The following is a 15247-nucleotide window of genomic DNA, read 5'->3' on the forward strand; positions in this document are numbered from 1 at the left end:
GTGCTGAATACAATCAGACATGCCTGAAAGTTTCAGATGAATAAAGAATGAAGATTGCTAATTAGACAGCTGTGTAGTCTGCTATTAGTAAATCTAAAGGTTAAATTTCCTTTTATGAAAAACACAAAGGAATTTTGGTTAACTCCAATCTCGAATTCAGCCTAAGTTAACTCCAAACCCGAATTCAGTCTAAGTTAACTCCAACTCCGAATTTACTAAAGCACCTAGTTGAAGGTTTAACTCCAGCCACTTACCTAATTAGGATTTCTAATGAGTTTAGGTTGGAGTTATTTCTGGAGAAGTGAGCAGCTCTACTCCAAACTTATAATGAATTAGGCCCTAAATGTTTTTTTCGTACGTTGGAATCACCATTTACATATTTGTAAATTGCTATCATATCCCCTCCCAAGGATCTCTTCTTAAGCGAGAACAGATTTAGTGCCTATAGTTGTTCTCCATAATTGAGGTCCTCCAGTCCCCTTTTTAATTTTGTTGCCATTCTTTGGACTCTCTTTAGCTCCAGCACATCCCTCCTGAGGACTGATGACCAGAACTGGACAGAAAACTCCAGATGTGGCCTTACCAGAGTTTTATAAAGTGGCAGGAATATAGAGCATATCACCATTTTTATACAAATATATAAATTAAGGCTTCATGTACGTTACAGCTCCTGAACTTGAGTTTAGGAGCTTTTGGCATTTTTTTGCCAAAGCTCCTAAACTCAACTCCTTAAAAGCCTCTATGTCCATGTACACGTAGGCTTTTAGCAGAAATAAGGAGCTGCTGAGGTTAGGAGAGTTTCAACCTACCTCAACCCCCCCTCTTCTGAGCTTGGAATAATTGCGTTCAGGATAAAAATGTTTTAACCAACGGCAAACGCAAACCGCGGCAAAACCACGGTGTGATTTTGCCGCTTTCTCTTGCAGCCGGTGGTCAAAGTAGGCTGTGTGTACATGAAGCCTTAGAGCTCCCATATAATTGGATGGATTTCAGCACACTTGCTAGCCTTTACTGCCCACATATTTTACTACAATATTTGCCTTAACATTTAGAAAAACTTAGTAAGATATTAGGGAGGGTGGGGGAGGAGGATTAGGGGTACTAAACATAAAGGCATTGTCAGGTGGAGTACACACAGCTCTCTGGGTTCCTGGACATGACCTGGGAAGATATGTGTCTCTGCTTCCTTCCCTCAGCAGCTCAGAGAGGCCACTGCCAGGTGAGTGGTCCTCCACTGTCAGAACGAGTGTGCAGGCAGTCGGGCAGAAGCCTAATATCATGCAGCTGCCCTGGAAGGCCCAGTTACCGTGAAGAACACCTCCCCAAATAGTACTTGAGTACTGCAATTTCCGTGGGGTTGTCCCTCAGGCTTCAGAGCTGGGATCCCTCCAGCCATTTGCCTGTGTTAGAAGATTCACATAGTTACATAGTTACATAGTTAGTGAGGTTGAAAAAAGACATCAGTCCATCCAGTTCAACCTATGATGCGTGTGTGTGTGTTTGCTTTTAACCGTACATTGTATACCCCTGTATGTTGTGGTCTTTAAGGTGTCCATCTAATAGTTTTTTGAAACTATCAATGCTCCCTGCTGATACGACTGCTTGTGGAAGAGAATTCCACATCCTTACCGTTCTTACAGTGAAGAACCCCTTACGCACTTTAAGGTTAAACCGCCTTTCCTCTAGTTTTAGTGAGTGGCCACGTGTCTTATTGTATCTCCTTTCTCTGAATAGTTTGTTCCTTATGCTTGGGTCACCAGTACAGTATTTGTACATTGATATCATATCCCCCCTCAATCGTCTTTTCTCCAGAGAGAAAAGGTTCAGTGCTTGTAGTCTTTCCTCATAGCTGATGTCCTCCATTCCCCTAATTATTTTTGTTGCCCTTCTCTGGACTTTCTCCAGTTCCAGCACATCCTTCCTGAGGACCGGTGCCCAGAACTGGACAGCATACTCCAGATGTGGCCGGACCAGAGTCTTGTAGAGTGGCAGAATAATCTCTTTATTTCTGGAGTGAATCCCCTTTTTTATACATCCCAGTATTCTGTTGGCTTTGCTTGCGGCGGCTTGGCATTGCATGCCACTGCCAAGCTTGTTGTCTACCAGTACCCCTAAGTCCTTTTCCATCCTAGACTCACCCAGAGGTTCCCCCCCTAGTGAGTAGCTTGCTTTCTGGTTTCTGGCCCCCAAGTGCATTACTTTACATTTATCAACATTAAATCTCATCTGCCATGTAGTTGCCCACCCCGTTATTTTGTTTAGGTCTGCTTGCAAGGTTTCCACATCCTGCATAGAAGATATTGGCATGCCTAGTTTAGTATCATCTGCAAATACTGAGATTGTACTCGATATCCCCTCCTCTAGATCATTTATGAACAAATTAAACAGGATTGGTCCCAGGACAGAACCCTGGGGGACCCCACTTTCCACACCCGCCCAATCCGAGTACTCCCCATTAATTACCACCCTCTGTACTCTCCCCTGGAGCCAGTTCTCTATCTAGGTACTCACCTTCTGATCCATACCTACCTTCCTTAGTTTGTACAGTAATCGTTTGTGGGGAACGGTGTCAAAGGCCTTTGCAAAGTCCAGATACACCACATCCACAGGCTTACCTTTATCTAGGTGGCAGCTCACTTCATCGTAGAAGGTTAATAGATTGGTTTGGCACGAACGATTTTTCATGAATCCATGCTGTTTACTACTTATAATACCGTTTTCATTACTAAAGTCTTGTATGTGGTCCCTTAACATCCCCTCCAAAATTTTGCAGACTACAGATGTTAGGCTGACCGGCCTATACTTACCCGGGATATATCTCGGCCCCTTCTTAAATATTGGTACCACGTTGGCTTTTTTCCAATCAGCTGGCACCATACCCGTCTGTAAACTATCCTTAAAGATCAAGAATAATGGTCTGGCAATCACCTGGCTGAGCTCATTAAGAACCCTCGGGTGCAAGCCATCCGGTCCCCGGGATTTATTTATGTTAAGTTTCTCTAGTTTAGCTCTAAGTCTATCTTCTGTTAACCATGGCGGCACTTCCTGAGGTGTATTATTTATTTATTCACCCTGGACTTCTATGAAAGGGATGCTATTTATGAGGATAATTGTAAGTAGCTGTTTGTCTTCTAAACTAATTTACTGAAGAAGTGATTCTCAAATTGACTTCCTGTTGTTAAAGAGTTTTATAGCAACTAGGCTATGCAGTCACATGTTACCCCGATAAACTCACAGATATTGCTATGAAGAGTCCATATTTACATAGCTCCCAACTTTTTGAGATAGAAACGAGGGACTCCTATTAGCAAAGGTATGTAGACATAAGACACACCCCCTTGTCACGCCCCCTTAAAGAAGAATTATAGAAAAATGAGTTAAATCCACAAGTGCCTCTTGGCCAATCAGGACAGGAGGCGGATCTTAAGACCGGATTAGCCGGGGAAGCCCCAACCTGGATTGGGTAAGTGCGGACCTGGCAGGGGGGGGGGGGGGTTTGTTTGTCCCCCCAAAAAATGATGCACAAGCCGCCACTGATAGGAACACTTTGTCCGCCGGCCGCGCAAAAACAGAAATCGCTACAAAATCGCAGGTTAAAAACGCAGTTCGTGTTTTTGCATTTTCCCACGCCAGCGGTCAGGGTAGGCAAGTGTACATGTAGCCTAAGTATTTATGAACAAATTTACTAAATTTGCTTTAACAAAAAATCACCAGGAGGTAGATTTTTTTTTCTTTCTTTTAATGAAAGTATCTTTTACAAAAAAAAAATCTCATCTCAATGCTTCATGATTACTTTTTATTTTCTGCGTACACTGCATGGCACATGGGCATGTGGCATGCGCCATGCAATGTACACAGAGCTATGGTTTTACCATCCACCCACCATCCACATAAGGGTAGATTTAGATGTAATTCCACCACTCCTCTGCAGATAGATCAAGGATGTCTCCTCGTTGCCTGTTTTAACCCCATTTTTGCTGACAAATGCGCCACAACCGCATGCATTAAACCCGGTAGCGGGACATTTGCAACACTTTCCTGTGATCTTGAATATGGCACATTCTCTGGGCTTGACAAATGCTGACCACAACATGTTGGATAGTTTTTGCAGGGGCAAAGCATCATGACCATGGCATGTAAACAGCCCTGTCCGCTGCCATTTGTTGCTCAACCGCATGTTTTTGCTGCCCCCCTGCACATCTGAACTGTGAAATACAGCCAGGAAGGCTTGTATACATGCCACGGCTGCAATGCTTTGTGTCATGGCCGCAGAAAATTGAACATGACACATCCCAACACTGCCTGTCAAATCCCTCATTCAAGTCAACAGGGTAATGCCACAACCACGAGCCACTGGGGATCGCTTTTCAGAGCATTGGCTAGTGTGTACCTAGACTAAATGAGATAAACATCTCTACAAATTGAGGTAAATTGCCCTCTTCCTTGTCACCATTTGATGATTTACCCTCATCTCTTATTCCAGTAAAAATGGTAAGAGTTTGGATTTCCCAACAATAAAGCCTGGCAGGGGTTCTATCCTTCCCTACTCCATACAAAACTTGTATTGGCTATCCATTTTATTAGTTTTACAAGAAAAAAATCTGACATCCAACAATTTCTCCTATTAAAACACATTTAGTGGAATTAAACCTAATTCATTTATAAACTCTTATATTTTTAATTAGGTTCATTTAGATGTTTTCCGGCTGCTCCTCTGAAGATTTTAATTGAATTTATTTTTTTCTTTTGAACTTGATGGACTTTTTCCACCTGAAGAATTATGTGACTATGTAAGATGACAAAGCCCAAATAATGGAACTCTGTTTAACATTGCGTCATCTGACCTTTATTTATCCCTCTGAGGCTCTGTGGTTGCGTTGCGGTGTGACACAAGATTATCACAATATTCCCTAAGTATTAAAAGTAATTTAGCTACCTGGAGTGCTTTGTTCCCTCAAATTACCCAAAGCATCCAGCTTATCAGTTTGCAATTAAATCCATGACTTGTCTTTAACATCTTCTGAATACTTACTTTTTTCATTATCGTGGTGCGGACCTGCGATTTGCACGTTAATTGTTCGTGAGCTGGGCTGTGATAACTTAATTAGGCTTCTTTGGAAATGTCATCGTCCTTTGAACTACTGCCGTGTTTGTTATTTCACTGGTCATACCAATAGATTATGGATAAATAGCACTAATACTTATCAAGGTGTAAATAAAGGCTCCAACTAGAACAAATCATAAAGAGGCCTGTAAGGCCTGTACATGTGCAAATGATTGGCAAAAAAAAAATATTAGAACTAATATTCAAAAAATCTGTGTAATTGTTGACTTCTTTGACTTTCCTTTCCCATCGTTTCTTGCTTGAATGTTGTTTAGGTGACACATTATTATTCAGTGGCAGGAGAATGGTGATGTTAGTGCTCGGAGCATGAATCCTAGTGTACACAGCAATGCTCTCCCTTCACACAAACCCTCCCTGTATACCCTGTAGCATAAATTCCCCCTGTAACCCTTACACCAACCCTCTCTGTAATGCCAAGTCTCCCTGTAACCCTACCACTAACCGTCCCCTTAATCCTAACACTCTCCCTCTCTGTACCACTCATACTACCTCTCCCTCTAACCCCAATTCTACCCTTCCCTGTAACTCTAACATCAACCCTCTCTGTGACCCTAACACTAACTGTCCCCTTATTCCTAACACTCTCCCTCTCTGTACCACTCAAACTACTTCTCCCTCTAACCCCAATACTACTCTTCCCTGTAACTCTAAAACCAACCCTCTCTGTAATGCCAAATCTTACTGTAACCCTAACACTAACCGTCCCCTTAATCCTAACAGTCTCCCTCTCTGTGCCACTCATACTATCTCTCCCTCCAACCCCAACACTACCATTCCCTGTAACTCTAAAACCAACCCTTTCTGTAATGCCAAGTCTTCCTGTAACCCTAACACTAACCGTCCTCTTAATCCTAACACTCTCCCTCTCTGTGCCACTCATACTACCTCTCCCTCTAACCCCAATACTACCCTTCCCTGTAACTCTAACACCAACCATCTTTGTGACCCTAACACTAACTGTCCTCTTAATTCTAACACTCTCCCTCTCTATACCACTCATACTACATCTCCGCTAACCTCAATACTACCCTTCCCTGTAACTCTAAAACCAACCCTCTCTGTGACCCTAACACTAACCGTCCCCTTAATCCTAATACTCTCCCTCTCTGTGCCACTCATGCTATCTTTCCCTCCAACCCCAACACTACCCTTCCCTGAAACTCTAAAACCAACCCTCTCTGTAATGCCAAGTCTTCCTGTAACCCTAACACTAGCCGTCCTCTTAATCCTAACACTCTTCCTCTCTGTACCACTCATATTACTTCTCCCTCTAACCCCAATACTACTCTTCCCTGTAACTGTAACACCAACCCTCTCTGTGACCCTAACACTAACCGTCCTCTTAATCCTAACACTCTCATTCTCTGTACCACTCATACTATCTCTCCCTCGAACCCCAATACTACCCTTCCCTGTAACTCTAAAACCAACCCTCTCTGTGACCCTAACACTAACCCCCCCCCTTAATCCTAATACTCTCCCTCTCTGTGCCACTAATACTATCTTTCCCTCCAACCCCAACACTACCCTTCCCTGAAACTCTAAAACCAACCCTCTCTGTAATGGCAAGTCTCCCTGTAACCCTAACACTAACCGTCCCCTTAATCCTAACACTCTCCCTCTCTGTACCACTCATACTACCTTTCCCTCTAACCCCAATACTACCCTTCCCTGTAACTCTAAAACCAACCCTCTCTGTGACCCTAACACTAACTGTCCCCTAATCGTAACACTCTTCCTCTCTGTACCACTCACACTACCTCTCCCTCTAACCCCATCACTGCCCTTCCCTGTAACTCTAAAACCAACCCTCTCTGTAATGCCAAGTCTCCCTGTAACCCTAACACTAACCGTCCCCTTAATCCTAACACTCTCCCTCTTTGTACCACTCATTCTACCTCTCTCTCTAACCCCAACACTGCCCTTCCCTGTAACTCTAAAACCAACCCTCTCTGGGAGCCTTACACTAACCGTCCCCTTAATCTAAGGTGACCAGATGTTTTATATGAAATCCGGGGACATATATATATTTTTTTATTGACAAATGGTAAACTATTTTATAAGCATATTTTTCTCAAATGATATATGCAGTGTATGTGGTATGTGTTTATGGACTGATTGCATGATATATACGTTATTTCTCACATTTCATCTATGAGATAAAAAAAACATACATCTTAGAATTTTTGGGGATATGACTACCAAATGTTAAGAAGAAAAGAAAAAACGTTATGAAGTGTTAGAGGGGTGCGGAGGGTAGGGCGGTGGGTAGTATGTACAGGAGAGGGGTGTGGAGTGTATGCTGGCCAGTAGTATATGCAGGAGAGTGGTGTGGCCTGTATGGAGCTGGGTAGCATGTGCAGGGAGAGGGGTGCGAAGTGCATAGTGCTGGGTGGTACTTGTAGGAGAGGGGTGCAGCGTGTATGGCGGTGGGTGGTAGGTTTAGGAGAGGGGTGCAGAGTGTATGGTGGTGGGTGATACGTGTAGGAGAGGGGTGCGGAGTGTATGGCAGTGGGTGTTACATGTTGGAGAGGGGTGCGGAGTGTATTGCGGTGGGTGGTAGGTGTAGGAGAGGAGTGTGTAGTGTAAGGCGGTGGGTGATACATGTAGGAGAAGGGTGTGGAGTGTATGGCGGGGGGTGGTACGTGTTGGAGAGGGGTGCGGAGTGTATTGCGGTGGGTGGTAGGTGTAGGAGAGGAGTGTGTAGTGTTAAGCGGTGGGTGATACATGTAGGAGAAGGGTGTGGAGTGTATGGCGGAGGGTGGTACGTGTTGGAGAGGGATGCGGAGTGTATTGCAGTGGGTGGTAGATGTAGGAGAGGAGTGTGTAGTGTATTGCGGTGGGTGGTAAAGGTGTAGGAGAGGAGTGCGAGGTGTATGGCAGTGGGTGATACGTGTAGGAGAGGGGTGCGGAGTGTATGGCAGTGGGTGGTATGTGTTGGAGAGGGGTGTGGAGTGTATTGCGGTGGGTGGTAGGTGTAGGAGAGGAGTGTGTAGTGTATGGCGGTGGGTGATACATGTAGGAGAAGGGTGTGGAGTGTATGGCAGTGGGTGGTATGTGTTGGAGAGGGGTGCGGAGTGTATTACGGTGGGTGGTAGGTGTAGGAGAGGAGTGTGTAGTGTATGGCGGTGGGTGATACATGTAGGAGAAGGGTGTGGAGTGTATGGCAGTGGGTGGTATGTGTTGGAGAGGGGTGTGGAGTGTATGGCGGTGGGTGGTACATGTAGGAGAGGGGTGCGGAGTGTATGGCAGTGGGTGGTATGTGTTGGAGAGGGGTGTGGAGTGTATTGCGGTGGGTGGTAGGTGTAGGAGAGGAGTGTGTAGTGTATGGCGGTGGGTGATACATGTAGGAGAAGGGTGTGGAGTGTATGGCAGTGGGTGGTATGTGTTGGAGAGGGGTGCGGAGTGTATTGCGGTGGGTGGTATGTGTTGGAGAGGAGTGTGGAGTGTATGGCGGTGGGTGGTACATGTAGGAGAGGGGTGCGGAGTGTATGGCGGTGGGTGGTAGGTTTAGGAGAGGGGTGCAGAGTGTATGGTGGTGGGTGATACGTGTAGGAGAGGGGTGCGGAGTGTATGGCAGTGGGTGTTACGTGTTGGAGAGGGGTGCGGAGTGTATTGCGGTGGGTGGTAGGTGTAGGAGAGGAGTGTGTAGTGTAAGGCGGTGGGTGATACATGTAGGAGAAGGGTGTGGAGTGTATGGCGGGGGTGGTACGTGTTGGAGAGGGGTGCGGAGTGTATTGCGGTGGGTGGTAGGTGTAGGAGAGGAGTGTGTAGTGTAAGGCGGTGGGTGATACATGTAGGAGAAGGGTGTGGAGTGTATGGCGGAGGGTGGTACGTGTTGGAGAGGGATGCGGAGTGTATTGCAGTGGGTGGTAGATGTAGGAGAGGAGTGTGTAGTGTATTGCGTTGGGTGGTATGTGTTGGAGAGGAGTGTGGAGTGTATGGAGGTGGGTGATACATGTAGGAGAAGGGTGTGGAGTGTATGGCAGTGGGTGGTATGTGTTGGAGAGGGGTGCGGAGTGTATTGCGGTGGGTGGTAGGTGTAGGAGAGGAGTGTGTAGTGTATGGCGGTGGGTGATACATGTAGGAGAAGGGTGTGGAGTGTATGGCAGTGGGTGGTATGTGTTGGAGAGGGGTGCGGAGTGTATTGCGGGGGGTGGTAGGTGTAGGAGAGGAGTGTGTAGTGTATGGCGGTGGGTGGTACATGTAGGAGAGGGGTGCGGAGTGTATGGCAGTGGGTGGTATGTGTTGGAGAGGGGTGCGGAGTGTATTGCGGTGGAGGGTAGGTGTAGGAGAGGAGTGTGTAGTGTATGGCGGTGGGTGATACATGTAGGAGAAGGGTGTGGAGTGTATGGCGGTGGGTAGAATGTGCAGAAGAGGGGTGCAGATGATATAAAAGTATATGGTGTGAATGAGTCCTAATTCATTGCTCCAGTACTGTAGAGGCCACTTGGCAGTGGCATGCATGAAGCAATTGAAGTTAGCTGTACAGTACTAGTACTGGGCTCCTACCCTGCTGCAGACACTGTCACTGCCCCACCCCCATCTCAAGCCCCTGCACACAAGTCTCAGCATCCTGCAAAACCCGCCAACTCACGCCACACACCCCACAGAACGAACACATAAGCGATTAGAGGCAGTAAAAACCCCACTCAGAGCATGTCCAGGAGCAGCAGCATGTTGGCAGAAAAAAACACTTGACGTGCCTAAGCGTGTCTAGATGTGTTTACTTGCAATTATACATGTAAAGCGTTTTTTTCTGCTGCTGCTAGGAGAAAAGACATTAAGGAGAGCTGGGCAAAGGACCTGTGTGTAGGGGGCCAAAACATAGCTGGAGATGGGTGTTGACTCTGTCCACTGTCCATGCAGCCATTGAAGTCAGACCCTTACTTGCAGTGCCAGGACAAAGTCATCTAGAGCCGAGGGCGGACATGCCAAATCTGTGCCCCCCCCCTCCCCCACAAGATGTATGAGCATTATGTGTCAGCAAAAATCTCCCCACAAAAAAATGAGCACTAATCTACATGCCTACCCCCTAAGGAAAAATGCCCCCCCTTACCAGTACAAAACAGCCACCGTTCCCCAAATTCCCCACCACAAATGCCCCCCCCCCAAAAAAAAAACAAAAACAAATCACCCCTCTTAGCATAAATCCTCTACCCATAAAATCTCCCCTCCGAATACACATCTCACCCGCTCCCCAAAACACAAATTCCCCCCTCTTAGAACAAATCATATTTCCCTCTCCCAAGATAAATCCCCCTAAATCACCCCCCAAATTCCCCCTTCCAACACAAATCCCCCCAACCTTACAAAATACCACAGTGCCCAGGGCAGCCACCCCTTGTCCTGGCCCTGCTTACTTGTCCTAAGTTAGGCCTTATTTAAGTCAAATGATAAGTATGACAGACTGACTGATAGCATTTTAGAAATGAGAGGTCAGGAAGGGCAGCATGCCCTGTGCTCTCATAGTTAGAGTTCCAAAGTTTTTCTATGGTAACAGATGACTTTATGACTTTAGAAGATATAGTGCATCTTTTTGGTTCTGCTTTATTAGCTATTTGAATTTAAATGCAACAATCAGGTACATTTAATCAGATTGAGAAACCTTGAACAAACCTTCTGAATCACTGAAGCAAAACGTGAGCTTTACAGTAAATGTGAAAAAAGAAGCGAACAGCCTTGTCAATGCTGAATTTTTCAGACACAGAGGTGCCTATGACTGGGGATGAAACAAGATGAATGTACAAAGCAAGCTGTAGAAACTGAGTTTTTTTCATTGCTGCAGAGATTGGTTGCTTTGAGTGGGAAGCTGTCACGTTTCTGTTATTAACATGCTCGCGTCTACACTCCTAGCAATAGCTCGCCTCTGTACCCCAACCGAGAGTTGGTCTTTACCTTAATACACTGCTCAAAAAAAATTCAAGGAACAATTTTTAATCAGAGTATAGCATCAAGTAAATAAACTCCTGGGATATTGATCTGGTAAGTTAAGTAGCAAAGGGGGTTGTTAATCAGTTTCAGCTGCTTTGGTGTTAACCACTTAAGCCCCGGAAGATTTTACCCCCTTCCTGACCAGGGGTTTTTTTTCCGATTTTTTACTGCGTGACTTTAACGGACAATTGCGCGGTCGTGCGACGCTGTACCTAAACGAATTTCACATCCTTTTTTTCCCACAAACAGAGCTTTCTTTTGGTGGTATTTGATCACCTGTGCGATTTTTTGATCATTCGCTATAAACAAAAAAATAGCTTAAATTTTGCAAAAATAACAATATTTTTCACTTTTTTTTATATGAAATTCCCCCCCAAAAAAATGTAAAAATCTAAATTTTTTTTAACATTTTCGGCCAATTTGTTTTATGCTACATATGTTTGGTAAAAAAATCGCAAAAAGCGTATTTTGATTGGTTTGCGCAAAAGTTATCGCGTTTACTAACAAAGGGAAAGATTTTTGTCATTTTTGGTGTTTTTTTTTTAACGAGTAATGGCGGCAATCTGCGATTTTTTTTGCGGTACTGCGACATTGCGGCGGACAGATCGGACCCTTGACTGACATTTTTGACACTTTTGGGGGTACCAGTGACATTACTGCAGTAATCAGTGCTATACATATGCGCTGTTACTGTAAAAATGACACTGGCAGGGAAGGGGTTAACTGTATTGGAGAGGGAGGAGTTAAGTGTGTCCTAGGGGCGTGATTCTAACTGTAGTGGGACAGGTCTCCTATTGTAAAAACAGAGATCAACGGTTCTACATAGTAGAACTGTCTGATCTCCATTTTTACACAGGGGAGAATGACAGGCGGCTTGTTTACATAAGCCGCTCTGCCTTTCTACCGCTCTACCAACGATCGCCGAGTGACCGGCGGACATCGGGTCCGCCGGTCACACGCCCGCACTCCTCCGTGAATGAGCCGAGGCGGGCGCGCGTTAGCCTGCTATTGGCTCAAGACCCAGTGACAGGCGAGCGACGTAGACCTACGTCACTCTGCCTGGCCGGGGCTGACTGCCGCAGTAAATATACTGTGCGCAGTCGGCAACCGGTTAATGAAATTACTAAAAGGTGCATTAGATGGGCAACAATGAGATGACCCCCCAAAACAGGAATGGTTTTACAGGTAGAACCCATGACATTTTCTTTCCCTACTCATCTTTTCTGACTGTTTTTTACTAGTATTGCATTTGGCTAGGGTCAATGTCACTTCTGGTAGCATGAGGCGATACCTGGACCTTATAGAAGTTGCCCAGGTAGTCCAACTCCTCCAGGATGGCACATCAATACATGCCATTGCATTTGTTGTCTCCCAGCACAGTCTCAGGAGCATGGAGGAGATTCCAGATGACAGGCTGTTACTCTAGAAGAGCTGGACAGGGCTGTAGAAGGTCCTTATCTCATCAGCAGGACCAATATCTGCTCCTTTGTGCAGGGAGGACCAGGATCAGACTTCATGAGGGTTGCCTGAGGGCCCAATGTCCTCTAGTGGGCCCTGTGCTCAGTGCCCGGTACCATGGAGATCGATTGGCATTCGCCATTGAACACCAAAATTGGCAGGTCCACCGCTGGTGCCCTGTGCTTTTCACAGATGAGAGCAGGTTCACCCTGAGCACATGTGACATAAAAGGGTCTGGAGAAGCCGTGGAGAACGCTATGCTGCCTGTAAAATTGTTCAGCATGACCAGTTTGGTGGTGGTTCAGTGATGGTCTGTTAAGACATATCCATGGAGGGATACACAGACCTCTACAGGCTAGACAATGGTACCCTGACTGCCATTAGGTATCGGGATGAAATCTTTGGACCCATTGTCAGACCCTACGCTGGTGCAGTGGGTCCTGGGTTCCTCCTGGTGTATGACAATGCCTGGCCACATGTGGCGAGAGTATGCAGCCAGTTCCTGAAGGATGAAGGAATTGATACCATTGAATGGTGCCCACACTTGCCTGATCTATATCCAATAGAACAGCTCTGGGACATTATGTTTCTGTCCATCCGACGCCACCAGGTTGCAACTCTCAGTGATGCCCTGGTCCAGATCTGGAAGGAAATATTCCAGGACACTATCCGTCGGCTCATTAGGACAGGGTGAACAGACATCACAGGTTTCTGGGGACAGCCCCCGGACTGAGGACACTGTCTCTGGACCAAGTCTGTCCCCGGTTTTGTCCCCGGATTGGATTTGAACAGGGGCCCAGGCAATTTCAAAGACAGTCAGTGCAGAATAGAAAAAAAAAAAATCTGAATTACATTCTCCCACTCCGCCGCTCTTACTAGCTTAGGGGGGTGTAGTTTTTCCATTATCTGTGCCCCTTTCTGACGATCATGTGCTGGTTGGAGTGGAGGGACTATTTCTTCAGTTTTGGGCGCATGCCCATTCCGCTCCCGCTCTCATGTCCTTCTGCCTTGGCTCAAGTCCTGGCCAGGCACCTGCCTGCCTATCTCCTTGACTTCCCCGGTGAAGTGATCTTCCTCCACTCAGCTCTGTTCCCCACCCACTAGTAGCCAGGGCCCAGGGAGTGAGACTTGAGAGGCTGTGAGATGGGTGGCAGTGGGGACAGTCAGAGAGAGGCAGCTGAGCTCAGCTGACAGTGTCCAACAGCAAAAACAGAGGGGAAGCAGATCCCATCATGGGCTGCCAGTGCCTCAAGGCTTCAACACAGGTGTTATTTGGGGGTGTCTGTGAAAAGACTATATTGCACTGTGTCTGTGTCTCTGGCATCATGGATGGTATCATAACTCACAGGAGGGGGCACTCTATCATGGCTCTGTCGGGCTCTGACAGTGTGTCACAAAACATGGCTGCTGGGTGCTAAATTTGTTAAAGCGGAGTTCCACTAAAAAGTGGAACTTCCGTTTAGCTGTCTCCTCCCCCCCCCCTCCAGGGCCACATTTGACACCTTTCAGGGGGGAGGGGGGAGCAGGTACCTGTTTTTGACAGGAACCCTGTCCCCACTTTCTTCAGACCTTGCCGTGGCGAGGTACGTCAGAAGTTCGGCCCCCTCCTCTGCTTCCAGGCCAATAACCAAGTGCAGCGCGCTTCGCGCATGCGCAGTAGGGGCCCAGCCGTGAAGCTGCAAGGCTTCGCTGCCTGGTTCCCTTACCCGCAATGGCTGTGGCAGCATCTGACAGTTAATGGAAACATCAGCTGCGGTGCTGACATCGCTGTATTCCTGGACAGGTAAGTGTCCTAATATTAAAAGTCAGCAGTTACAGTATGTGTAGCTGCTGACTTTTAATTTTTGGAGGGGGAGGCTGCTTTAACCTATTGGTCATAAATTAACAAAATCAGAATCCAGCAGCCACATCTTGTGACAGAGTCAGCCAGAGCCATGATAGAGCGCCTGTGAGTTATCATAATGCTGATAATCTTAACCAGTTGCCCACCAACCCATAACAGATTACTGCTACAGGGTGGTTGTGCTGCCCAGAATCATGTATAATACGTGATCGGTATCGGAGCCAGTCAGCGGGTCCAGCAGGTACCCGCCGCTCATTCTGTACACAGGCAGATTGGCAGTCTGTCTATGTAAACAAGGCAGATCGCCATTTTGTCAGTAGAGAAAACATTGATCCTGTGTTCCTGCAAAGCAGGGACAGGGATCTATTCCTTCCCTTAGCAAAAGCACCTCCCCCACAGTGAGAAAACACATTTTTTAGGTGCACATTTACCCTTTGATTGCCCTAGCTGTTAACCCCTTCCCAGCCAGTGTCATTAGTACAGTGACAGTGCATATTTTTAGCACTGATCACTGTATTAGTGTCACTGGTTCAAAAGTGTCAAAAGTGTTAGAAACCAATCAGCTTCTAGCCTCAGCTTGTTTATTTAGGCTTTAGCAGTAAAACCTGGAAGCTGATTGGTTTCTCTGCAGAATTGTGACTAAATTGACTTTCTCTAGCTTTAGTAAATAAACCAATTAGTGCCCAATTTGTGCGCCGCAATATCGCAGTCCCGCTATAAGACGCTGATTGCCGCCATTACTAGTAAATAAAAAATTCCCTCAGATTTTATATAAAAATTCTGGTCACCTTACATTAGGAGCATGCCCCAACGTTGTCAGGCATGCATACAAGCACGTGGGGCCATACAAACTACTGAGTACCAATTTGAGTTGCTGCAATGAAATG

This window comes from Pelophylax lessonae, assembly GCF_965119305.1.
Source record: "Pelophylax lessonae genome assembly, chromosome: 5".
NCBI lineage: Eukaryota > Metazoa > Chordata > Amphibia > Anura > Ranidae > Pelophylax > Pelophylax lessonae.